General features: G+C 43.4%; 6 non-coding genes across 6 annotated transcripts; all 6 read right to left on the reverse strand.

The window, feature by feature from the left end:
* Positions 1-1,416: 1,416 nt before the first annotated feature.
* TRNAG-GCC (transfer RNA glycine (anticodon GCC)) lies at positions 1,417-1,487 on the reverse strand. Its single transcript has one exon. It is a non-coding gene; the product is annotated as a tRNA-Gly (tRNA).
* Positions 1,488-12,387: 10,900 nt separating this feature from the next.
* TRNAR-CCU (transfer RNA arginine (anticodon CCU)) lies at positions 12,388-12,460 on the reverse strand. The gene has a single exon. It is a non-coding gene; the product is annotated as a tRNA-Arg (tRNA).
* Positions 12,461-15,043: 2,583 nt separating this feature from the next.
* Positions 15,044-15,114, reverse strand: TRNAG-GCC (transfer RNA glycine (anticodon GCC)). The gene has a single exon. It is a non-coding gene; the product is annotated as a tRNA-Gly (tRNA).
* A 2,605-nt stretch (positions 15,115-17,719) lies between these two features.
* TRNAR-CCU (transfer RNA arginine (anticodon CCU)) lies at positions 17,720-17,792 on the reverse strand. The gene has a single exon. It is a non-coding gene; the product is annotated as a tRNA-Arg (tRNA).
* Positions 17,793-20,666: 2,874 nt separating this feature from the next.
* On the reverse strand, positions 20,667-20,737 carry TRNAG-GCC (transfer RNA glycine (anticodon GCC)). Its single transcript has one exon. It is a non-coding gene; the product is annotated as a tRNA-Gly (tRNA).
* Positions 20,738-23,352: 2,615 nt separating this feature from the next.
* On the reverse strand, positions 23,353-23,425 carry TRNAR-CCU (transfer RNA arginine (anticodon CCU)). The gene has a single exon. It is a non-coding gene; the product is annotated as a tRNA-Arg (tRNA).
* Between the last annotated feature and the right edge of the window lie 2,354 nt (positions 23,426-25,779).

Raw genomic sequence — 25,779 nt, forward strand, 5'->3', positions numbered from 1 at the left:
TTGGGCGCGCAGCTATGAATTCAAATCCGGGAGATAGTGGGTTCGAACGGCACTGTCGGCAGAACTGAAGATACTTTCCCGTGCTTTCCTTTATTCACACCACGCAAATGCTGGGACTGTACCTTAATTAAGGCCACGGCCGCTTCCTTCCACTTTCTAGGCCTTTCCTCTCCCATCGTCGCAATAAGACCTATCTGTTTCATTGCCACGTAAAGCAAAAGGAAAAGAAAAAACCGTCCTTACTTCGGAACTTAAACCAAATCATTGTAAATCTTGTGTGGGATCCAATAGTTTCCTACTCAAGACATGGCCAATACTGTGTTAGTTTAGAGACGGTAAAAATTAGTAGTTCACTTCTCAACTAAATATGGTATCACTCGCAACAAAATATATAACTTACAAATAACATCATTAGCTGGCACACTTAGAGGCCTGGGTTCGATTCCCCGCTCTGCTACGAAACTTGCAAAGTGGTACGTAGGCTGGAACGGGCTCCACTCAGCCTCGGGAGGCCAACTGAGTATAGGGAAGTTTGATACCCGCCTTAGAATCCTCGAAAGGGTTTTCAGTGGTTTACCCCTTCTTCTCCAGTCATATGACGGGTTGGTACCTAATTTAAGGTCACAGCTGCTTCCTTCCCCTTCATTGCCCATCCCTTCCATAGCAGGTAAGACAACGTTGGCGAGTAACTAGTCATCCTACCCAATCTTAATCCTGACCCAAAGCCTCACGCTCCAGGACACTGCCCTTGAGGGAGTAGAAGCGGGATGATTGGCAGATTCTGAGGGAAGTACCAACACTGAAGTATAATCCGATTAAGAAAAAGGGAAAGAAGTAATTAAATAAATAAATAAAGAAAGAAAGAAAGAAAGAAAGAAAGAAAGAAAGAAAGGATACTACCATGACCAGTTTTTGTGTGTCTCTGTGATATAATTACTGTAACTTTGTAACTCTCTGTCACGAGGTGGCCACGGGTTCGATTCCCGGCCGGTTCAGGAGTTTTTAATTGTAAATGATTAATATCCCTGGCCTGGGGACTGGGTGTTTGTGTCATGCTTAGCGTTCCCTTCCTCACATTGAACACTTTACACTTCCGCCATTTACATAATATACGCTGGTTCCTCACATCTGGTGCAAGTGGGGCAAGAAAAAAACTTGATAGGTCGACGTTCCGAACAAAGAGCGTTTAAAAAAGTTAAAACTTTGTAACTGTATTGAATCCTTGATATTACAAAATTAGTTTCAACGTTTGTAATTGTGTTAAACGGGCAAATCCATTAGGTAGTAGTAATCCGTGACAATGACTTCTTTCCTTATAACTCATCTCAGTTTGTTCTTCAGGTATCAGCTTAAATGCAGTCTACTAAACATTGTTCTGAATTTTAAAGCATCGAGGTAGGGTAATGAAATAAAAATTGCATCGGCCGGGAATCGAACCCGGGCCGCCCGCGTGGCAGGCGAGCATTCTACCACTGAACCACCGATGCCCCTTACGGTTGTTTTGTAATGGTGTACATTTTACGCAAGGAATGCTGACAGGTTTAGTTTGCATATTGTGACCGTATCGGCACAATTAATATTTGTTTCAGGTGATATGCTTGGTAAGGAAGCTGGCAGCAAGCTCTCTTTGTGTGGAGGCTGGTGGTATCATCAGGTTGTGCAATACGAAGCCCGCCAGAGAGGCGCCTTCACCCGCCCACTGGGTGGCTTAAAGAATCCCCGAACTAGGCACACGTCATAGAAGAAGCAGGAGAAGAGCACTATTTAGCGACTCCATATTGGAAAACATATGCCAGTGTACAGCGATGCCAAAGCGATCGGGCAAGATTTAATGCATTTTCGGCATAAATAAGGCTTAATTAACAATACTGCACCCGTTAGAGTAGTGTGCTGAATTTTGGTGGAATTATAAAGTCAGGAGTTCTGGTAGAAAATACTCTCCAAGCGAAAGGCGTTGGTAAACAACTTATATAACACTCATAGCGTACGGACGCCTAGTGAAAAACCAAATGCCTTCGGGGATTCCCTACTTCCCCTCCAAGATGATAAATTAATTACGGCAGATCCGCCGAACATATCCTATTCCGCATGGCATAGCGTACTTGTTGTGCATAACCAAGTCACACAGTCTAGCGTATTGCTAATTTCGACAGGCTGGTTTATCCAGGAGGAGTCGAAATAAGAGTGGGGATGAAGTCACTAAACCGCCCCTACTGCCGGGGCTAGTATAAGTTTTTGCACTTCCAGGGAGCTTCAGCAGTCGTTGAGGAGCTTTCGACGGGAAACGACGGTCGTTTCGCTATCGAATTACCGCTCCATTGTATACTGTGTGAACAAAGCGGGTGTGGAAATTTTCAGTTTTTTCGCTTATAATTTGTGATAGGCAACAGACGATTACGGTAATGAGATGTACTTAAGATATCGGTTGCAAAATAGACTAAGACTGCGTGAAATATGAAGTAGGATTTTGTATAACAACTACTGGATAGTAAGCAGAATTTCTGTAGGAGAACAAAAAAAAACTGTATAAATCCACGCTGTTTCTGAACAAAGCGCAGGTCAGATTATTAACTGATTAACATCTAGTGAGGAGTGTTCCTGAACTAGTAAACCATACAGAAGATAGGGGTAGAGAGTTCTGCATCATACGGATGCTGGGAATGTCCGGCTTAACAGTGCAATTCGGGTAGACTAGCTGAAAGTAGCCGGTATATTCATCTCCATGTAACTGGCAGTGGGTAGCCAAAGAAGTAATAGGAGTGAATGGTAACACGTGTGCAAGAAATTGATAAATTATGTAAATTACAATCTAATTTCAGTGATCCGTGTGCTATTAAAATGGATTACGCGAGACAAGATATGGAACTTCTGAACTCCAGGACTCCAGGATCCAACGCCATGGAGTAATCCAACATGGGTAGGCCTCCGGAATCTCCGGACCAGGCCGAAGACAGCAACCGTTGAGTACAAAGTTATGTTTTCTTCTCCAATGCTAGTATTTCCCTTTGTAAATAATAGTCATGAAGTATAGGGTTAAAATAACGTATATAAATAGATTTAATCCGCCCAAGAATGGTCGGGAATCCTTTTATTCATTTTTGTTTCATTTAATTAATTAGATATGGGAAGGGAGTGATCCTGTGTTAGTGTATAGAATATGGGACCCCTTTTAGTGGATATATTTGCATGTTATCATATTTTGTTTATTTAGTGCTGAGAAGGTATTGAGGGGAAAAGGAGTAGAGTGCTATGTAGATTAATAATGTAGACCTCATCTGAGCTATTGCCTAAGTTAGACAGGGACTAGCGAGGTGACAGAGTCATCAACGAGTGCCCGTATGAGAGAAAAGGCTTGGGCTAGAATCAGCACTATGTTCGTAAAGGTAGAGTTTGTTGCATGATAATATAAGTTTTGGCTGCAACTGAAGATGGTCAAGAAATGAAGTGCCGAGGTTTGAACCCCTGTCCTCCACTACACTATTGGGGTTAGATGTAGAAGGTCTGTTAGTGGTTTGGAAGGATTTAATAATTTAAATTAATTTCATTATTATTATTATTATTAATATTATTATTATTATTATTATTATTATTATTATTATTATTATTATTATTTTATCGAAGGTATTTTGATTGATGATTTATACCGATAGATTTCGAGCAATAGGGTAGTAACTGATAGGTACACACTCTCGCCTCAGAGGCGGAGAAATAGGAGTATGGCTGTGGTCAGTGGCTAACGGATGGTGGACTTTTGGAAGGAGAGAAGATACGAGTCGAACTCCAGACCCCCAGAGATATGAGAGAATGAAATGTGAATTAACGGTCGAATTCGAGAAATGATTCTCGTGTACTGAATGTATGTGGGCTGGTCCGAGCATTGAATAAAATGCGCCAGTTTCTAATGAATTAATTTGATGGACACAGAGAGAAAAATCCTAGGTTGAAGCAGGTTGAATAGTGTCTTGAGTCTCCGGACCATGGGGACAAGTGTCAGTCATAAATTACGGCTGAGAGAAGGGGGAGCGTCTGGAACAGGGAGTAATGAATACTGGCAGAAAGGTTGGTCCGGCCAACATTCTGTTTTCTTTTGTGAATAAAGACAGCGAGTTCGTTAATTGCCACACCGTAGACCATGACCCACAGAGCAATATAGATGTTTATTTTTGTTATGACTGTTCGATACATGATTAGATTAATTAGGGCTTGGTTACAGTACCCTGGATGGAGACGACCAGAGTCTCAGGTTCGAACCTCGTGTGGGCACAGCAGTGATCAACAGCTCGCTAAGACAGCGGGTTACAACGGGTTAATTACAGCTATTGTCTTTATTGATACATGTGTTTGATATATTTCTTTTCCAGGAAGTGTTTTGTTTACTTATAATCGATGTCGATTTGAATCTAGACTTCGTGAAAGTCCACTGGTAGTGATTGCAAGTGATAGTTCGTTGTTCAAGTCTGTGTTTAATTTTATATGGAAGACTTGAGTCTATTACTTTTTCTTTCTCCGTGTTTTAATGACGGATTTCTGATATGGTCAGAATGTTCGGATTAATTATGTTTTTTTATATTTACTTTCGTGATTTCTTAAGTTAGCCGACCATTCAAAAGCGGACATTTTTCTTTTGTGTAGATAGAGTCTAATGTGTAATACGGGATTCAGTCCCATGGAATACTCGCATTGGGGGGAACATGGCTTGTTTTGTTTTTGTGAATATGATAGGGTCATTTTATTGTGTATGTCGTATTCAAGTGGTTTATGGTAACCGGGGGATGGAACGCACAAAACAAATCGCGATAATACACAAAACAATTTGTGTAGCATACATCCAAACTAATGTAATAGTTATGTAAGCAATATAGGACACAGGCAATTCGAAGTGATAGTATGTGAAAAGATGAGATCATATTAATAACCTCTCGGTAATTCTCTGTTTTGGTAGAGAGGGATATGGATATTTACGTCTGTGTCAAAAGGGAAATTTAAATTGGATTAGAGAGAGTACCAGTTAACGTTGCCGTCCACATAGATTTTGGTCTGTGGAATGTGGAGGTAACATCTGATGTCAATGGCAGCCCGGATTTTTCCGCTGCTAAAGTAAGTGATTGCTGATATCAACTGTGTAAAAAGGATCAAGAGTGTATGTAAATTTTGTATATTTCACCGAGTGAATAGTAAATTGTTCTAAACGATTTCATGCCTATCTCTACCGAAAAACATGCATCCAGAATCCTCTTCCGTTCATTGTAGGCCTTTAAGATAGCTTATGTTTGATAGCCTCTATATGCCGCGAACGTTCTTCGGCCCTGAGGAGTCCGTGTTCTGACCTCAGGAACGGGAGAGTAGCTGTGATCTAGCTGAGTCGTATGGCTGATAACTGCTCATGTGAGTGGATTAAGTATACAATCCCAATGAGGAGAAATCGGCACAGACCAAAAAGATCCCTTGACTATCGACTTCCGTGGAGCATGGTCCCATGTGTTCGTGACCCGAAAGGGTTGGTTTGTTGTCACATGGTCCCATGAGTCATGGGGGACGGTGGGAAAGGTTCCATATGGCGCCCAACGTGGGGCATTTTCGGCATTTTCGGCATTTGCGTGTAGGCATTTTCGGCATTTTCGGTAGGTTTTTTCGGATTTTAATTTTTTCTTTTATTGGGCGCATGGCACATATGCCTAAGTTAAAATGGATAGGAATGGCCAATTATGACAAGGAACTGATTTATTTCATACTTGGATGCACGTAATTGGAACAGTAGGAAAAATCTGAATGACTAAGTAAATAAATAATGTTAATTTGAGGAATTTTTCGGTATGTCGTGGTTATTATTATTATTATCATTGCAATAACCATGATGGTCATTCAAAGCAATGGACGTACCCGGAAGGTAAATAAGGATTCAATCGAGTCCAGGAAACAATGAAATGATTTTCCAGAATCTGGGGAAAAATGAATATCGATACCCTTCAGGTAATCGTATTCGTGGGTATGAGTCGGAAGGTACTGTTTGATGTAGGCCTCATTGCTAGTAGTGAATGTTAGTTACGTGTTAAGGTAGATTTCTCGTGATTTAGCAAGGGTAACCTCAGGCCATTGAGCTGATTATGAAATGGCAATAAATTAGGTTTCAGGCGGAAAGTCTTGGGACGGTATGACCTATTGTATCGGGTGTATCTGCCTCAATGCTGGACGATGACCTGTTTTATTGGCATATACCACCTGTGTTGGTAATTTAATGCGCGCGTGATTAATTTGTTCAAAATTGATTATTGATGAAAAAGGCTATGTTTTTAAAACCTGGTTATGCACTCGGTGAAATAGGGGTGTACAGGTTAGGCAACTTCGAGTTAGCCGTATTTGAGGCGATGTTTTGGAATTAATGTTTTGATTGAACGGGGGGAACGCATTCTTGAATGAACATTGTTTTGTGTGTCTATCAACCCGAGGTCCAAGGTCCGAAGGTGAAGGGGGTCTCATTTTAATGAAAACAGTTGTATTACGATGGATATGGAAGTATTCAGGGAACTCTTACGGGAGTTGAGTGAGGACATGAAGGCCAAATTAAATAAGTGTAGCGAAGATATGCAGGGTATGAAGGAACTGATGCGGGAAAATAGCGAGGACATGCAAGCAAAATTGAAGCAAAATAGCGAGGACATGCAGGCAAAATTGATTCAAACGAGTGAAAGTATTCAGGATAATTTAGCGGAAAAACTGAATCAAAATAGTGAGGATATTCAGGAAAAGATGACGGAAAAACTGAGTCAGGCTATTGGAAACGTTCAGGAAAACATCAAAGCTTGCTGCTTGTTGTTTTAAGGGGCCTAACATCGAAGGTCATCGGCCCAAAAAACATCAAAGAAATGATAGACCAGGTACAGACAGAGTGTAAGGTAGGAAGGGAAGAAATTAATAAGCGATTAGAGCGAATCGATGAGCGGCAGGACGAATTGGTCGAACAATTGAGAGTCGATCGGGAACGCTGCATTAAGATAACCGAACGTTTAGAAGAACGAGTAGGGAGCGTTGAGGCAAAGCAGGAGGAGATCAGTAAGACCATGGATACGGCAATAGAACGCATTGACTGTGTTGAGGCTCAAAGCACAAGTGTCGCGGAGCAGTTAGACCAACATATGAAGGCGACAGTTGAATACCAGGAAAATCAGCGTAGGGAAACTGAGGCAATAACTAGGGAAATATCCCAGACCCAGATGAAGCTGAATGACGTACGCCATAAAGCCGAAGCGTTACGACAGGAGTTTACTGACACGATCGAACTGCGTGTAGCAGAAGAGAGAGAGCTAACGTCCGAAAACATTACCGCGATCCGGGAAGAAATCGACAAGAGGGACGATAAAATTTCAGACAGGATCGAGGATTTGTCACATCGGACCCAGAAGGTCAAGCTCAAAGTAGACACCCACGACGCCATAATTCAGGAATTAAAGGAAGAGTTTGGGAAAATTAAAGTAGGGAAGGATTTTCGGGAAGTTGGGAAGGAATTTAGCCCATTGAAACCAAGTCAATTTAATCCGTTCGACACAAAGCCCGAATCCGAAAGATCAGGACTCTTCCAGAAAATGAGTATGAGTCAAGATCAGATAGCGGGGACACCAGGCCATAACTCAACTTTTCTTCCTGTCGAACCCATCCCCATCTATAACATGGTGAAGATGGCGGACGACAAACCGAAACGTTTCAAACCCGGGGGGAATATGACGCCAAAGAAATTCCTGATCGAGATGGACGGTTACATGAGCGATAACCGGATCTCGTCTGAACGAAAACTACGGGTTGTCGAGAAATTTTTAGAGGACCAGGCCCTTGTATGGTTCCAAGCATTTCGATACTGCTTCGACGGGTACGAAAGCTTTAAGAGGGCATTCTTAGATAAGTATTGGGGAATACAAACGCAGCAGGGTTTGCGCCTCGAACTGTACTCACGTCGGTACTCGATGACGGGACCAACGCGCTTCTGCGAGTACTTCACAGGACAGCTAGTGAAGATGAGGGAGTTGGACAACCCTCCGGCAGAAGGCGAACTATTAGCAGCGCTCACAAAACAATTTCCCGCTGACGTGCAGCGTATTTTGATAGCGGCAGATGTAAAAACAGCTGTTGAGATGGAGCAAGTGTCACGCCATCTGGATCAGACGTCAGGTGGCCAGCACATGCGGACCAGGCAAACTGAAATGGTAAATATCGTGAACTGCCAAGGAAATGCTAATTCGGTCGGTCAAAAGGACCAAGGGACAAGTACGCGGGAGTTGTACGCTACAAATAACCATTCAAGGGATAGTAGGTGGAATCCTCGTCCGTGGAGAGAGGATAAGCCTAGTTATGGTCGGCAATCCTATACGAGAGATAATTACCGTAAGGACCGGCGACCCTATCCGAAATGGCAAACTAGAAACGAGAGGAATCCGCAACCACTGGGAGATTATCGTCAGGGAGACCAGAACAACCGTAAGAAGGAATCTCAACGGTACCTTAAAGAACTGCGCGAGGCGCGAAGTAATGGAGACATATGGGAGCAGCCCATAAGGCAACTCTCCCAAACAAATGAGTGTCAAGGGGCAGAGAGCCTTGCGTTACAGCAGCATAACGCGAATCAAGGGAGGTTGAACCCCTGTGCGCCAGAGTATGAGGCCACTGAGGGGAATCGCCTTAAAAAAAGCCCACATACTAAGCGAGGAGATAGCCGGATTTTCGGAAGCTATCGATCCTCAGGAGACGTCATGGACGGTCATTACGATAGACACCTGGGTGGTGCAAGCTGATGATTTACTGGAGGAACAGTTGAAAACAGACATTAAGGTCATAAGAGAACTACCCGTTATTTACATCAGGGTTAACGGGGTTCGAATCCGTTGTCTTGTGGACACGGGAGCCAGCGTGAGCGTTGTCTCTAGAATTCTATTACAAGAACTTCAATCCAAAAATGATATCCCGGTTATCCCAATATCAAATGTCAAGGTTCGTGGAGTAATTCCGGACGGGACGACAATCTGCAATAGCCAAGCGTATCTGGACCTGGAGATTGGGAAGAATATTGTTTCCCATCCATTTATCGTTCTAACCAAAATTGAATATAATATCATCATCGGTTCAGATTTCCTAAGGGAATATAAAGCCCATATTAATATGGAGACAAACGAAATTTGTTTAAAATTTGATTCGGCCCAAACCGAGATGAAGTTAAATGATTTTGAGCACTTAGAAACCGAGGAAAGAATTTGGACGACACAGATCTGTTCAAGAAACACGGAGGGAGAAGAAAGCGGGATAGGATTGGACGAAATCTGCCACAAAGTCTTTGAGGAATCTGGAATGACAATCGCAGCATTGGAGACAGAAGAGGAACCATCGTTGGATTCAACCATTCAAGGGAAAATTCATGAAGCCAAAATTGGGGAAAATGAAAAGGACCAATTACTCAAAATTTTAGAACAATGTAAAGAAGTTTTCGGTTCACGACCGGGGAAGATCCCAAACTTTCAATATACCTTGGTAGTCAACAATTGGGAACCATTTAGGCAACGCCCGTATCCGGTACCAGAAAAGTATCATGACACAGTCAGTAAAATCATTGGCGAGATGGAGGCTAGTGGTTTAATTATGAAGTCCCCAACGCCTTTCCTGAACCCACTCGTAATTGTCGAAAAGGCGAATGGGTCTCTTCGCGTTTGCCTTGACGCGAGGGCTATTAATAAACGCTTAGTCCCCGAGTATGATCAAGCCCCCTGTATCAAAGACATCCTGAAGAAATTTCGGCATATGAAGTTGTTTTCTGGGGTCGACCTAACTTCCTCTTTTCATCACGTAGAGTTAGACCCGAAGACCAAAATTTTGACTGGGTTTATGTTTGACCAAACGACATACGTCTTCAATCGGCTTCCGTTCGGCATTATGAACGCGGGATCTGCTCTTATCCGAGCTCTCGATAGAAACCTTAGCGACGAGGTAAAGGCATTTACGGTAAGGTACATCGATGACATTTTGGTGGCATCTGAGACAGTCGAGGACCATCTCGAAAAGATCAAGAAGCTCTTGCTCGATCTGGATCGAAACAACTTTAAAGTCAACCTTCCAAAGTCACAGTACTGTCAAAGGAGTATTTTGTTTTTGGGACACGTGAGTGACTCCGATGGCGTGATCCCAAACCCCGTCAAAATTCAAGCAATTCAAAACTTTCCAAGACCAACTAGGGTCAAGCACGTTCGGCAATTTTTAGGGATCTGTAATTTCTTCTCTGATCACTGTCCTGGGTATACCGAAGTCGTAGCACCCCTCAAAAATTTGCTAAAGAAAAATAACCGTTGGAAGTGGGACGAGGAATGCGAAGCCGCTTTCAATAAGACGAAGGAACTCCTCGCCAACAGCATCAAATTAGGTTACCCAGATTATTCTAAGAAATTCATTGTGCAAATAGACGCATCGAAAATTGGGATCGGTGCTGTATTGTACCAAGAAGACCCGGAGGCACAACCAAAAATCACGTATCTGGCATTTATGAGCCGTAAATTGAGAACTCACGAGCTCAAATACACAGTGAATGAACTCGAGATGTTGGCTATCGTCACAGCCCTACGTCATTGGCGGAAGTATATCTATGGCTTCCCCATTGTCCTTCGGAAAGACCATAAGGCATTAACTTTCCTGCTCAAGTCGACCATGACGAGCGAAAGGGTCAATCGTTGGTGTCTTTTCGTCCAACAATTTGACTTAACAATAGAGCATTGTGCTGGAAAGAACAACATTATTGCAGATGCACTAAGTCGAAACCCGAATCCCAGCGAAACTTCCGTTTTTCACATCCAGCTGGAAGACGAAGATCATGTCACTCTAGAGAAGTTGAAAATTGTAGGGGAGGAGCAGGAAAGATATCCGGAAACAGGGAAATTGATCGAGTTCTTCAAGCGGAAATTACAACCGGGTACCGCCGAGCACTCAGAAATAGAGAAGAAAGCAGAACGGTACAATTACTTCAACGGGATTCTCCATAAGTTTGTCGATGATAATCACACTCGATACAGAGCCAAATTAGGTTTTGAAACAAATACATTAGGAGTGCAGATCGCCTCCTCTCACATTGTTATTTTAGAGGTCATGTAATTAACCTTTTTCATTTAACAGACCTCAGTAGGTTGGGTATGTTACCCCTGTGTCCATGTCCTGAGAGGACAACTTGAAGGTGGAGTTTGGTGTGGCCTTTGAGAGGCTTAAAGTTTGAGAGTGTGTGGCTCTTTCTTGAAAATTGAGTGTTGTGTGCCTCGAGGAGGCTTTTCTGTGTAATTTGGAGCAAGTGCTCCTGAGCATGAATGGGGTTTTCTGCCCCTCTGTTAATACTTATTTTGAAGTAAGGTTAGGCTGATTGCCCATGCATTGTGAAGTCGGGGCGCGAAGCCCAAATCCAGTAAATATTGTAACTACATTTTGTTGACTTGCTACTCTGTACCTGTCTTTTGTGTTATTTCTGAATTTTGGAAAGAGAATATAACCTTGTTAAATTTTACAGTAACTTTAATTTCGTAGTTTGAAACCCGTTCACACCCGCACCTTCTTTCACCTCTAACTACCGCAAAAACACGGTAACAATAATAACAATAGTAATTGTACCGCTTATTTAAAATTTGCGCCAGTTGAAACTCCTCTGCTGGAGGAAGTCTGAACTTTATCTACGGTATTAATTTTCAAGTTTCTCAGAAAATGTCACTACTTGGAAATTTTGGAGTTTTTGAACTGGGTCATTTTTGATGTATTTTTGTTTTACCTGTCGTAAGAAGTGCGAACTTTCTCTTCTAGAGGACACTACTGAAGATCAACAATGGTGCACCCTTGCTACTCTGTACCTGTCATGCTTGTTATTATTATATTTTTTTTTTGATTTTATAAAGAAAATATAACCTTGTTAAATTATACATGAACTCTAATTTCGTAGCTTGAGACCCGATCACACCCGCACCTTCTTTCACCTCTAACTACCACGGAATACTCCGTAACAGTAATAATAATAATAATAATAATAATAATAATAATAATAATAATAATAAAAGTAATAATAAAAATAACCGAATTTCTGGTTTAGAATCGTTAACAACAAAGTAAAAAGATGAAATTTCGTATCCCTGTTTCACGGTGAAGCAGCCCTTCAGGTGTACCTCTAGTACAGGTATGATACATGTACCACTTCAGCGACATTACCGGTATTTCGGTAATTACGGAAGTACCGGAACTCTAAACACGGGTTTTCGCGGACGTCAGCTTCCAGCTACTAACTGTTATTCAGGCACAGAGGAACAAGCGAATTAGTCACCTACATAAATGGAATAGCTAAGAACTTCAACGTTTATTCCCCTAACTTAAAAATTTATCAGAAGCAAAAGTTACCCCTGGTGGGACTCGAACCCACAATCCCCGGTTTAGGAGACCGATGCCTTATCCATTAGGCCACAGGGGCGCTTGACACTTTATCAAAACGATGCAGTTCAACAGGAGCTAAATGATTATATACAAAAATGAGAAAATTAAGGAAACTCCAAACATTTTTTTCTTTCCTTCTTTCTTTCTTTCTTTATTTTTTTTCTTTCTTTCTAATCTGGTTTACCCTCCAGGATTTGTTTCGCTCGTAGGACTAAGCCAGGATTCACTCCTCTACCGCTTCAAGGCAGTGACCTGCAGTGTGAGACTAGGCGTCGGGGAATACAACTGGGGAGGCGGACCAGTGCTATAAGATTATTAGATTTAGAAGAAGAAAAACAAGTTACACATAAACTACCTCAGATGGAGTTTAGCATTATTTTACAACCTTTCTTAACTCCCTTGCACGTGCGTAAGTAATGAAAATATGTTCTTTTTCATCTGTTTACCCTCCAGGGTCGGTTTTTCCCTCGGACTCAACGGGGGATCCCACCTCTACTGCATCAAGGGCAGTGTCTTTTAGCCTGATGCTTTGGGTCGTTGTTACATCAGGGAAGGAGGACCAGTAACTCGCCCACGTCCTCTTACATGCCATGTAAAAATGCGACTTGTGGGGGGGGGGGGGGGAGGCGATTGATGGGCAGATTGGAAGTGATTGTAGTGTTTAGTGTGATCAGCTGCCCCAGCCGGAGGCTCGGGTTCGATTTCCTGCTTTGCCACGAAATTTGGAAAGTGGTACGATGTTTGGAATGAGGTCCACTCAGTCTTGGGAGGTAGACTGAGTACAGCTGGGTTCGATTCCCATCTCAGGCAACCTGGAAGTGGTTTTCCGTGGTTTCCCACTTCTCAACAAGGCAAATGCCAGGACGGTACCTAACAAAAGACCACGGCCGCTTCCTTCCCTCATACTCGTCTATCCCTTCCAAAATTCCAATCCCACACCAAAGCCCCTGTTCAGCATAGCGGGTGAGGCCGCCGAGGCGAGGTACTGGTCATCCTCCCTGTTTATCCCGGACCCAGTGCCTCAAGCTCAAGGACCCTGCCCTTGAGTTGGTAGAGTGGGATCCCTCTCTGACTCCGAGAGAAAAACTAACCCTAGAGGGTAAACGGAATAAGAACAGGAAGAAAAGAAGAAACCGGACGAGTTTGCCGTGCAGTATTGGGCGCGCAGCTATGAGTTCAGATCCGGGAGATAGTGGGTTCGAACGGCACTGTCGGCAGAACTGAAGATACTTTCCCGTGCGTTCCTTTATTCACAGCACGCAAATGCTGGGACTGTACCTTAATTAAGGCCACGGCCGCTTCCTTCCACTTTCTAGGCCTTTCCTCTCCCATCGTCGCAATAAGACCTATCTGTTTCATTGCCACGTAAAGCAAAAGGAAAAGAAAAAACCGTCCTTACTTCGGAACTTAAACCAAATCATTGTAAATCTTGTGTGGGATCCAATAGTTTCCTACTCAAGACATGGCCAATACTGTGTTACTTTAGAGACGGTAAAAATTAGTAGTTCACTTCTCAACTAAATATGGTATCACTCGCAACAAAATATATAACTTACAAATAACATCATTAGCTGGCACACTTAGAGGCCTGTGTTCGATTCCCCGCTCTGCTACGAAACTTGAAAAGTGGTACGTAGGCTGGAACGGGCTCCACTCAGCCTCGGGAGGCCAACTGAGTATAGGGAAGTTTGATACCCGCCTTAGAATCCTCGAAAGGGTTTTCAGTGGTTTACCCCTTCTTCTCCAGTCATATGACGGGATGGTACCTAATTTAAGGTCACAGCTGCTACCTTCCCCTTCTATGCCCATCCCTTCCATAGCAGGTAAGACAACGTTGGCAAGTAACTCGTCATCCTACCCAATCTTAATCCTGACCCAAAGCCTCACGCCCCAGGACACTGCCCTTGAGAGAGTAGAAGGGGGATGCCTGGCAGATTCTGAGGCAAGTACCAACACTGAAGTACAATCAGATTAAGAAAGAGGGAAAGAAGTAAATTAATAAATAAATAAATAAATAAATAAATAAATAAAGAAAGAAAGAAAGAAAGAAAGAAAGAAAGAAAGAAAGAAAGAAAGAAAGAAAGAAAGAAAGAAAGGATACTACCATGACCAGTTTTTGTGTGTCTCTGTGATATAATTACTGTAACTTTGTAACTCTCTGTCACGAGGTGGCCACGGGTTCGATTCCCGGCCGGTTCAGGAGTTTTTAATTGTAAATGATTAATATCCTTGGCCTGGGGACTGGGTGTTTGTGTCATGCTTAGCGTTCCCTTCCTCACATTGAACACTTTACACTTCCGCCATTTACATAATATACGCTGGTTCCTCACATCTGGTGCAAGTGGGGCAAGAAAAAAACTTGATAGGTCGACGTTCCGAACAAAGAGCGTTTAAAAAAGTTAAAACTTTGTAACTGTATTGAATCCTTGATATTACAAAATTAGTTTCAACGTTTGTAATTGTGTTAAACGGGTAAATCCATTAGGTAGTAGTAATCCGTGACAATGACTTCTTTCCTTATAACTCATCTCAGTTTGTTCTTCAGGTATCAGCTTAAATGCAGTCTACTAAACATTGCTCTGAATTTTAAAGCATCGAGGTAGGGTAATGAAATAAAAATTGCATCGGCCGGGAATCGAACCCGGGCCGCCCGCGTGGCAGGCAAGCATTCTACCACTGAACCACCGATGACCCGTACGGTTGTTTTGTAATGGTGTACATTTTACGCAAGGAATGCTGACAGGTTTAGTTTGCATATGCCTATACGAAGTAATACAATGCATTGCGAGTAACTAAAAAAAAAAAAAACCTCAGCTATTCGCAGTTATTGAAGACGACCACAGATTAATTTACTTTGGATGCATTTTTTCACAAGGTGGAATGATTTGATAAGTCAGGAATGTCAGACACACAACAATTATTTAATTTCACTATTAGCTTTCCATTTCATATGTTGAGTCTTCAACCAGTAAGCAGATTGAATCCTCAAGAAATATCATATATTACATCTTAGGCTCCATTGGAAAGGAATACTGGGGAAACACGGAGTGAGATAGTTTCCCTGTAATTTCCTCGCTCAGATATGAGGTTCTACTCGAGTACATCAGTGAGACAAGCCCAGAATAATAAGAATAATTGTAGTAGTAGTCCACCTCTGTGGTGTAGCGGTTAGTGCGATTAGCTGCCATGACCTCCCAGCAGGATCGCGTTCGATTCTCGGCTCCACCGCGAAATTTGAAAAAGTGGTAGGAGGGCTTGGCAAAGGGATCCAATCAGCTGCGGGAGGTCATCTGAGTAGGCCTAGATGGGAGTTCCATACACACCTCAGGCATGCTCCAAGTGGTTTTCCCTGGATTCCCACTTATCCTCAAATCAAATGCCAAGACGGTACTTGAATTCTGCTTCCTTCCCTCCTCCTTGTCATCCCATCCGATCTTCCATCCCCAGAGCCCCTGTTCACCATAGGCCGCCTGTGCGAAGTACTGCTTCTCTTCCTCTGGTAACGTGTATGGACAACATGCGACATAGTTTAGCATTTTTTGTTCTAAAACCATTAACAGCACATATCTGTGTTTAATATTTTCGATCACTGTCACATCCAGATGCATTTCAGTCCCACTTCCATTATTAGACATACTTCAGCATTCTTTTAAAATTGCTAGTTACATTACGTCGCGCCGACACAGATAAGTCTTATGACGACGATGGGACAGGGAAGGGCTGGGAGTGGGGAGGAAGCGCCCGTGGCCTTAATTAAGGTACAGACCCAGCATTAGCCTGGTGTGGAAATGGGAATCCACGGAAAATCATTTTCAGGGCTGCCGACATAGGAGTTCGAACATACTATCTCACGAATACTGGATACTGGACGCACTTAAGCGACTGCAGCTATCGAGTTCGGTTTTTCAACATTAGAGACCAGTATACGTACACTACTATAAAGTAATGCTGAGCATATCCTTCAATATAATAATAATAATAATAATAATAATAGTAATAATAATAATCATCATCATCATCATCATCTGTTTACCCTCCAGGTTCGGCTTTTCCCTCGGACTCAGCGAGGGATCCCACCTCTACCGCCTCAAGGGCAGTGTCCTGGAGCTTCAGACTCTTGGTCGGGGAATACAACTGGGGAGTATGACCAGTACCTCGCCCAGGCGGCCTCACCTGCTATGGTGAACAGGGGCCTTGTAGTGGGATGGGAATATTGGAAGGGATAGGCAAGGATGAGGGAAGGAGGCGGCCGTGGCCTTAAGTTAGGTACCATCCCGGCATTCGCCTGGAGGTGAAGTGGGAAACCACGGAAAACCACTTCGAGGATGGCTGAGGTGGGAATCGAACCCACCTCTACTCAGTTTACCTCCCGAGGCTGAGTGGACCCCGTTCCAGCCCTCGTACCACTTTTCAAATTTCGTGGCAGAGCCGGGAATCGAACCCGGACCTCTGGGGGTGGCAGCTAATCACACTAACCACTACACCACAGAGGCGACAATAATAATAATAATAATAATAGTAATTGTACCGGGCGGTACACCTCCACGCCGCTTATTTAAAATTTGCGCCAGTTGAAACTCCTCTGCTGGAGGAAGTCTGAACTTTATCTACGGTATTAATTTTCAAGTTTCTCAGAAGATGTCACTACTTGGAAATTTTGGAGTTTTTGAACTGGGTCATTTTTGATGTATTTTTGTTTTACCTGTCGTACGAAGTGTGAACTTTCTCTTCTAGAGGACACTACTGAAGATCAACAATGGTGCACCCTTGCTACTCTGTACCTGCCATGCTTGTTATTTTTTTTTTTTTTTTTTTTTTTTTTTTGATTTTATAAAGAAAATATAACCTTGTTAAATTTTACATGAACTCTAATTTCGTAGCTTGAGACCCGTTCACACCCGCACCTTCTTTCACCTCTACCTACCACGGAATACTCCGTAACAGTAATAATAATAATAATAAAAGTAAAAATAAAAATAACCGAGTTTCTGGTTTAGAATCGTTAACAACAAAGTAAGAAGATGAAATTTCGTATCCCTGTTTCACGGTGAAGCAGCCCTTCAGGTGTACCTCTAGTACAGGTATGATACATGTACCACTTCAGCGACATTACAGGTATTTCGGTAATTACGGAAGTACCGGAACTCTAAACACGGGTTTTCGCGGACGTCAGCTTCCAGCTACTAACTGTTATTCAGGCACAGAGGAACAAGCGAATTAGTCACCTACATAAATGGAATAGCTAAGAACTTCAACGTTTATTCCCCTAACTTAAAAATTTATCAGAAGCAAAAATTACCCCTGGTGGGACTCGAACCCACAATCCCCGGTTTAGGAGACCGATGCCTTATCCATTAGGCCACAGGGGCGCTTGACACTTTATCAAAACCATGCAGTTCAACAGGAGCTAAATGATTATATACAAAAATGAGAAAATTAAGGAAACTCCAAACATTTTTTTCTTTCCTTCTTTCTTTCTTTCTTTCTTTTTTTTTTCTTTCTTTCTAATCTGGTTTACCCTCCAGGATTTGTTTTTCTCGTAGGACTAAGCCAGGATTCACTCCTCTACCGCTTCAAGGCAGTGACCTGCAGTGTGAGACTAGGCGTCGGGGAATACAACTGGGGAGGCGGACCAGTGCTATAAGATTATTAGATTTAGAAGAAGAAAAACAAGTTACACATAAACTACCTCAGATGTAGTTTAGCATTATTTTAAAACCTTTCTTAACTCCCTTGCACGTGCGTAAGTAATGAAAATATGTTCTTTTTCATCTGTTTACCCTCCAGGGTCGGTTTTTCCCTCGGACTCAACGGGGGATCCCACCTCTACTGCATCAAGGGCAGTGTCTTTTAGCCTGATGCTTTGGGTCGATGTTACATCTGGGAAGGAGGACCAGTAACTCGCCCACGTCCTCTTACATGCCATGTAAAAATGCGACTTGTGGGCGGGGGGGGGGGCGATTGATGTTCAGATTGGAAGAGATGGGCAAAGACGAAGAAGGAAGCAGCCTGGGCGTTAATTTAGGTACCACGGATACCCCTTTGAGAATGCAGAGGTGGGAATCGAAGCTCCCTCTACTCAATTGACCTCCCAGGACAGAGTGGGCCCCCTGCCAGGCCTCACACCACTTTTGAAAATTCGTGGCAAAACAGGGAACCAAACCCGCGCCTTCGGGATTGGCAGCTAATCACGCTAACCACCACACCACAAAGGCGGACAGTTAAAACATACAGAATTAATTTAATCGGATGTTACCAAAGAAACTGTAATATTAACTCTGAGAGCATTACAATACCAATTTAGTAACGTGCTTATTCTTACTTTTTAAACCGGGCGGGTTGTCCGCCTTTGCGGTGTAGTGTTTAGTGTGATAAGCTGCCCCAGCCGGAGGCTCGGGTTCGATTTCCTGCTTTGCCACGAAATTTGGAAAGTGGTACGATATTTGGAACGAGGTCCACTCAGTCTTGGGAGGTAGACTGAGTACAGCTGGGTTCGATTCCCATCTCAGGCAACCTGGAAGTGGTTTTCCGTGGTTTCCCACTTCTTAACAAGGCAAATGCCAGGACGGTACCTAACAAAAGACCACGGCCGCTTCCTTCCCTCATACTCGTCTATCCCTTCCAAAATTCCAATACCACACCAAAGCCCCTATTCAGCATAGCGGGTGAGGCCGCCGAGGCGAGGTACTGGTCATCCTCCCTGTTTATCCCGGACCCAGTGCCTCAAGCTCAAGGACCCTGCCCTTGAGTTGGTAGAGTGGGATCCCTCTCTGACGCCAAGAGAAAAACCAACCCTGGAGGGTAAACGGAATAAGAACAGGAAGAAAAGAAGAAACCGGACGAGTTTGCCGTGCAGTATTGGGTGCGCAGCTATGAGTTCAGATCCGGGAGATAGTGGGTTCGAACGGCACTGTCGGCAGAACTGAAGATACTTTCCCGTGCTTTCCTTTATTGACACCACGCAAATGCTGGGACTGTACCTTAATTAAGGCCACGGCCGCTTCCTTCCACTTTCTAGGCCTTTCCTCTCCCATCGTCGCAATAAGACCTATCTGTTTCAATGCCACGTAAAGCAAAAGGAAAGGAAAAAACCGTCCTTACTTCGGAAAGTAAACCAAATCATTGTAAATCTTGTGTGGGATCCAATAGTTTCCTACTCAAGACATGGCCGATACTGTGTTAGTTTAGAGACGGTAAAAATTAGTAGTTCACTTCTCAACTAAATATGGTATCACTCGCAACAAAATATATAACTTACAAATAAGATCATTAGCTGGCACACTTAGAGGCTTGGGTTCGATTCCCCGCTCTGCTACGAAACTTGAAAAGTGGTACGTAGGCTGGAACGGGCTCCACTCAGCCTCGGGAGGCCAACTGAGTATAGGGAAGTTTGATACCCGCCTTAGAATCCGCGAAAGGATTTTCAGTGGTTTACCCCTTCTTCTCCAGTCATATGACGGGATAGTACCTAATTTAAGGTCACGGCTGCTTCCTTCCCCTTCTTTGCCCATCCCTTCCATAGCAGGTAAGACAACGTTGGCGAGTAACTCGTCATCCTACCCAATCTTAATCCTGACCCAAAGCCTCACGCTCCAGGACACTGCCCTTGAGGGAGTAGAAGCGGGATGCCTGGCAGATTCTGAGGGAAGACCCAACACTGAAGTATAATCAGATTAAGAAAGAGGGAAAGAAGTAAATAAATAAATAAATAAAGAATGGATACTACCATGACCAGTTTTTGTGTGTCTCTGTGATGTAATTACTGTAACTTAGTAACTCTCTGTCACGAGGTGGCCACGGGTTCGATTCCCGGCCGGTTCAGGAGTTTTTAATTGTAAATGATTAATATCCCTGGCCTGGGGACTGGGTGTTTGTGTCATGCTTAGCGTTCCCTTCCTCGCATTGAACACTTTACACTTCCGCCATTTACATAATATACGCTGGTTTCTCACATCTGGTGCAAGTGGGGCAAGAAAAAAAACTTGTTAGGTCGACGTTCCGAACAAAGAGCGTTTAAAAAAGTTAAAACTTTGTAACTGTATTGAATCCTTGATATTGCAAAATTAGTTTCAACGTTTGTAATTGTGTTAAACGGGCAAATCCATTCGGTAGTAGTAATCCGGGACAATGACTTCTTTCCTTATAACTCATCTCAGTTTGTTCTTCAGGTATCAGCTTAAATGCAGTCTACCAAACATTGCTCTGAATTTTAAAGCATCGAGGTAGGGTTATGAAATAAAAATTGCATCGGCCGGGAATCGAACCCGGGCCGCCCGCGTGGCAGGCGAGCATTCTACCACTGAACCACCGATGCCCCTTACGGTTGTTTTGTAATGGTGTACATTTTACGCAAGGAATGCTGACAGGTTTAGTTTGCATATGCCTATACGAAGTAATACAATGCATTGCGAGTAACTAAAAAAAAAAAAAAAAAACTCTGCTATTCGCAGTTATTGAAGACGACCACAGATTAATTTACTTTGGATGCATTTTTTCACAAGGTGGAATGATTTGATAAGTCAGGAATGTCAGACACACAACAATTATTTAATTTCACTATTAGCTTTCCATTTCATATGTTGAGTCTTCAACCAGTAAGCAGATTGAATCCTCAAGAAATATCATATATTACATCTTAGGCTCCATTGGAAAGGAATACTGGGGAAACACGGAGTGAGATAGGTTCCCTGTAATTTCCTCGCTCAGATATGAGGTTCTACTCGAGTACATCAGTGAGACAAGCCCAGAATAATTGTAGTAGTATTCCAACTCTTTGGTGTAGCGGTTAGTGCGATTAGCTGCCATGACCTCCCAGCAGGATCGCGTTCGATTTCCGGCTCCACCGCGAAATTTGAAAAAGTGGTAGGAGGGCTTGGCAAAGGGATCCAATCAGCTGCGGGAGGTCATCTGAGTAGGCCTAGATGGGAGTTCCATACACACCTCAGGCATGCTCCAAGTGGTTTTCCCTGGATTCCCACTTATCCTCAAATCAAATGCCAAGACGGTACTTGAATTCTGCTTCCTTCCCTCCTCCTTGTCATCCCATCCGATCTTCCATCCCCAGAGCCCCTGTTCACCATAGGCCGCCTGTGCGAAGTACTGCTTCTCTTCCTCTGGTAACGTGTATGGACAACATGCGACATAGTTTAGCATTTTTTGTTCTAAAACCATTAACAGCACATATCTGTGTTTAATATTTTCGATCACTGTCACATCCAGATGCATTTCAGTCCCACTTCCATTATTAGACATACTTCAACATTCTTTTAAAATTGCTAGTTACATTACGTCGCGCCGACACAGATAAGTCTTATGACGACGATGGGACAGGGAAGGGCTGGGAGTGGGGAGGAAGCGCCCGTGGCCTTAATTAAGGTACAGACCCAGCATTAGCCTGGTGTGGAAATGGGAAACCACGGAAAATCATTTTCAGGGCTGCCGACATAGGAGTTCGAACATACTATCTCACGAATACTGGATACTGGACGCACTTAAGCGACTGCAGCTATCGAGTTCGGTTTTTCAACATTAGAGACCAGTATACGTACACTACTATAAAGTCATGCTGAGCATATCCTTCAATATAATAATAATATTAATAATAATAAAAATAATAATAATAATAACAACAACAATAGTAATTGTACCGGGCAGTACACCTCCACGCCGCTTATTTAAAATTTGCGCCAGTTGAAACTCCTCTGCTGGAGGAAGTCCGAACTTTATCTATGGTATTAATTTTCAAGTTTCTCAGAAGATGTCACTACTTGGAAATTTTGGAGTTTTTGAACTGGGTCATTTTTGATGTATTTTTCTTTTACCTGTCGTAAGAAGTGTGAACTTTCTCTTCTAGAGGACACTACTGAAGATCAACAATGGTGCACCCTTGCTACTCTGTACCTGCCATGCTTGTTATTTTTTTTTTTTTTTTTTTTTTTGATTTTATAAAGAGAATATAACCTTGTTAAATTTTACATGAACTCTAATTTCGTAGCTTGAGACCTGTTCACACCCGCACCTTCTTTCACCTCTAACTACCACGGAATACTCCGTAACAGTAATAATAATAATAATAATAATAATAATAATAATAATAATAATAATAATAATAATAAAAGTAATAATAAAAATAACCGAGTTTCTGGTTTAGAATCGTTAACAACAAAGTAAGAAGATGAAATTTCGTATCCCTGTTTCACGGTGAAGTGTACCTCTAGTACAGGTATGATACATGTACCACTTCAGTGACATTACCGGTATTTCGAAAATTACGGAAGTACCGGGTCCGCCTCTGTGGTGTAGTGGTTAGCGTGATTAGCTACCACCCTCGGAGGCCCGGGTTCGATTCCCAGCTCTGCCACGAAATTTGAAAAGTGGTACGAGGGCTGGAACGGGGTCCACTCAGCCTCGGGAGGTCAACTGAGTAGAGGTGGGTTCGATTCCCACCTCAGCCATCCTGGAAGTGGTTTTCCGTGGTTTCCCACTTCTTCTCCAGGCGAATGCCGGGATGGTACCTAACTTATGGCCACGGCCGCTTCCTTGCCTGTCCCTTCCAATCTTCCCATCCCTCCACAAGGCCCCTGTTCAGCGTAGCAGGTGAGGCAGCCTGGGCGAAGTACTGGTCATACTCCCCAGCTGTATCCCCCGACCAAGAGTCTGAAGCTCCAGGACACTGCCCTTGAGGCGGTAGAGGTGCGATCCCTCGCTAAGTCCGAGGGAAAAACCGAACCTGGAGGGTAAACAGATGATGATGATGATGATGACGGAAGTACCGGAACTCTAAACACGGGTTTTCGCGGACGTCAGCTTCCAGCTACTAACTGTTATTCAGGCACAGAGGAACAAGCGAATTAGTCACCTACATAAATGGAATAGCTAAGAACTTCAACGTTTATTCCCCTAACTTAAAAATTTATCAGAAGCAAAAGTTACCCCTGGTGGGACTCGAACCCACGATCCCCGGTTTAGGAGACCGATGCCTTATCCATTAGGCCACAGGGGCGCTTGACACTTTATCAAAACGATGCAGTTCAACAGGAGCTAAATGATTATATACAAAAATGAGAAAATTAAGGAAACTCCAAACATTTTTTTCTTTCCTTCTTTCTTTCTTTCTTTCTTTATTGTTTTTTCTTTCTTTCTAATCTGGCTTACCCTCCAGGATTTGTTTTTCTCGTAGGACTAAGCCAGGATTCACTCCTCTACCGCGTCAAGGCAGTGACCTGCAGTGTGAGACTAGGCGTCGGGGAATACAACTGGGGAGGCGGACCAGTGCTCTAAGATTATTAGATTTAGAAGAAGAAAAACAAGTTACACATAAACTACCTCAGATGGAGTTTAACATTATTTTACAACCTTTCTTATCTCCCTTGCACGTGCTTAAGTAATGAAAATATGTTCTTTTTCATCTGTTTACCCTCCAGGGTCGGTTTTTCCCTCGGACTCAACGGGGGATCCCACCTCGACTGCATCAAGGGCAGTGTCTTTTAGCCTGATGCTTTGGGTCGTTGTTACATCAGGGAAGGAGGACCAGTAACTCGCCCACGTCCTCTTACATGCCATGTAAAAATGCGACTTGTGGGGGGGGGGGCGATTGATGGGCAGATTGGAAGTGATTGTAGTGTTTAGTGTGATTAGCTGCCCCAGCCGGAGGCTCGGGTTCGATTTCCTGCTTTGCCACGAAATTTGGAAAGTGGTACGATATTTGGAACGAGGTCCACTCAGTCTTGGGAGGTAGACTGAGTACAGCTGGGTTCGATTCCCATCTCAGGCAACCTGGAAGTGGTTTTCCGTGGTTTCCCACTTCTCAACAAGGCAAATGCCAGGACGGTACCTAACAAAAGACCACGGCCGCTTCCTTCCCTCATACTCGTCTATCCCTTCCAAAATTCCAATCCCACACCAAAGCCCCTGTTCAGCATAGCGGGTGAGGCCGCCGAGGCGAGGTACTGGTCATCCTCCCTGTTTATCCCGGACCCAGTGCCTCAAGCTCAAGGACCCTGCCCTTGAGTTGGTAGAGTGGGATCCCTCTCTGACTCCGAGAGAAAAACCAACCCTGGAGGGTAAACGGAATAAGAACAGGAAGAAAAGAAGAAACCGGACGAGTTTGCCGTGCAGTATTGGGCGCGCAGCTATGAGTTCAGATCCGGGAGATAGTGGGTTCGAACGGCACTGTCGGCAGAACTGAAGATACTTTCCCGTGCTTTCCTTTATTCACACCACGCAAATGCTGGGACTGTACCTTAATTAAGGCCACGGCCGCTTCCTTCCACTTTCTAGGCCTTTCCTCTCCCATCGTCGCAATAAGACCTATCTGTTTCATTGCCACGTAATGCAAAAGGAAAAGAAAAAACCGTCCTTACTTCGGAACTTAAACCAAATCGTTGTAAAACTTGTGTGGGATCCAATAGTTTCCTACTCAAGACATGGCCGATACTGTGTTAGTTTAGAGACGGTAAAAATTAGTAGTTCACTTCTCAACTAAATATGGTATCACTCGCAACAAAATATATAACTTACAAATAACATCATTAACTGGCACACTTAGAGGCCTGGGTTCGATTCCCCGCTCTGCTACGAAACTTGAAAAGTGGTACGTAGGCTGGAACGGGCTCCACTCAGCCTCGGGAGGCCAACTGAGTATAGGGAAGTTTGATACCCGCCTTAGAATCCTCGAAAGGGTTTTCAGTGGTTTACCCCTTCTTCTCCAGTCATATGACGGGATAGTACCTAATTTAAGGTCACGGCTGCTTCCTTCCCCTTCTTTGCCCATCCCTTTCATAGCAGGTAAGACAACGTTGGCGAGTAACTCGTCATCCTACCCAATCTTAATCCTGACCCAAAGCCTCACGCTCCAGGACACTGCCCTTGAGGGAGTAGAAGCGGGATGCCTGGCAGATTCTGAGGGAAGTACCAACACTGAAGTATAATCAGATTAAGAAAGAGGGAAAGAAGTAAATAAATAAATAAAGAAAGAAAGAAAGAAAGAAAGAAAGAAAGGATACTACCATGACCAGTTTTTGTGTGTCTCTGTGATATAATTACTGTAACTTTGTAACTCTCTGTCACGAGGAGGCCACGGGTTCGATTCCCGGCCGGTTCAGGAGTTTTTAATTGTAAATGATTAATATCCCTGGCCTGGGGACTGGGTGTTTGTGTCATGCTTAGCGTTCCCTTCCTCACATTGAACACTTTACACTTCCGCCATTTACATAATATACGCTGGTTTCTCACATCTGGTGCAAGTGGGGCAAGAAAAAAAACTTGATAGGTCGACGTTCCGAACAAAGAGCGTTTAAAAAAGTTAAAACTTTGTAACTGTATTGAATCCTTGATATTGCAAAATTAGTTTCAACG

Source organism: Anabrus simplex, chromosome 1 (genome assembly GCF_040414725.1).
Source record: "Anabrus simplex isolate iqAnaSimp1 chromosome 1, ASM4041472v1, whole genome shotgun sequence".
Classification (NCBI taxonomy): Eukaryota; Metazoa; Arthropoda; class Insecta; order Orthoptera; family Tettigoniidae; genus Anabrus; species Anabrus simplex.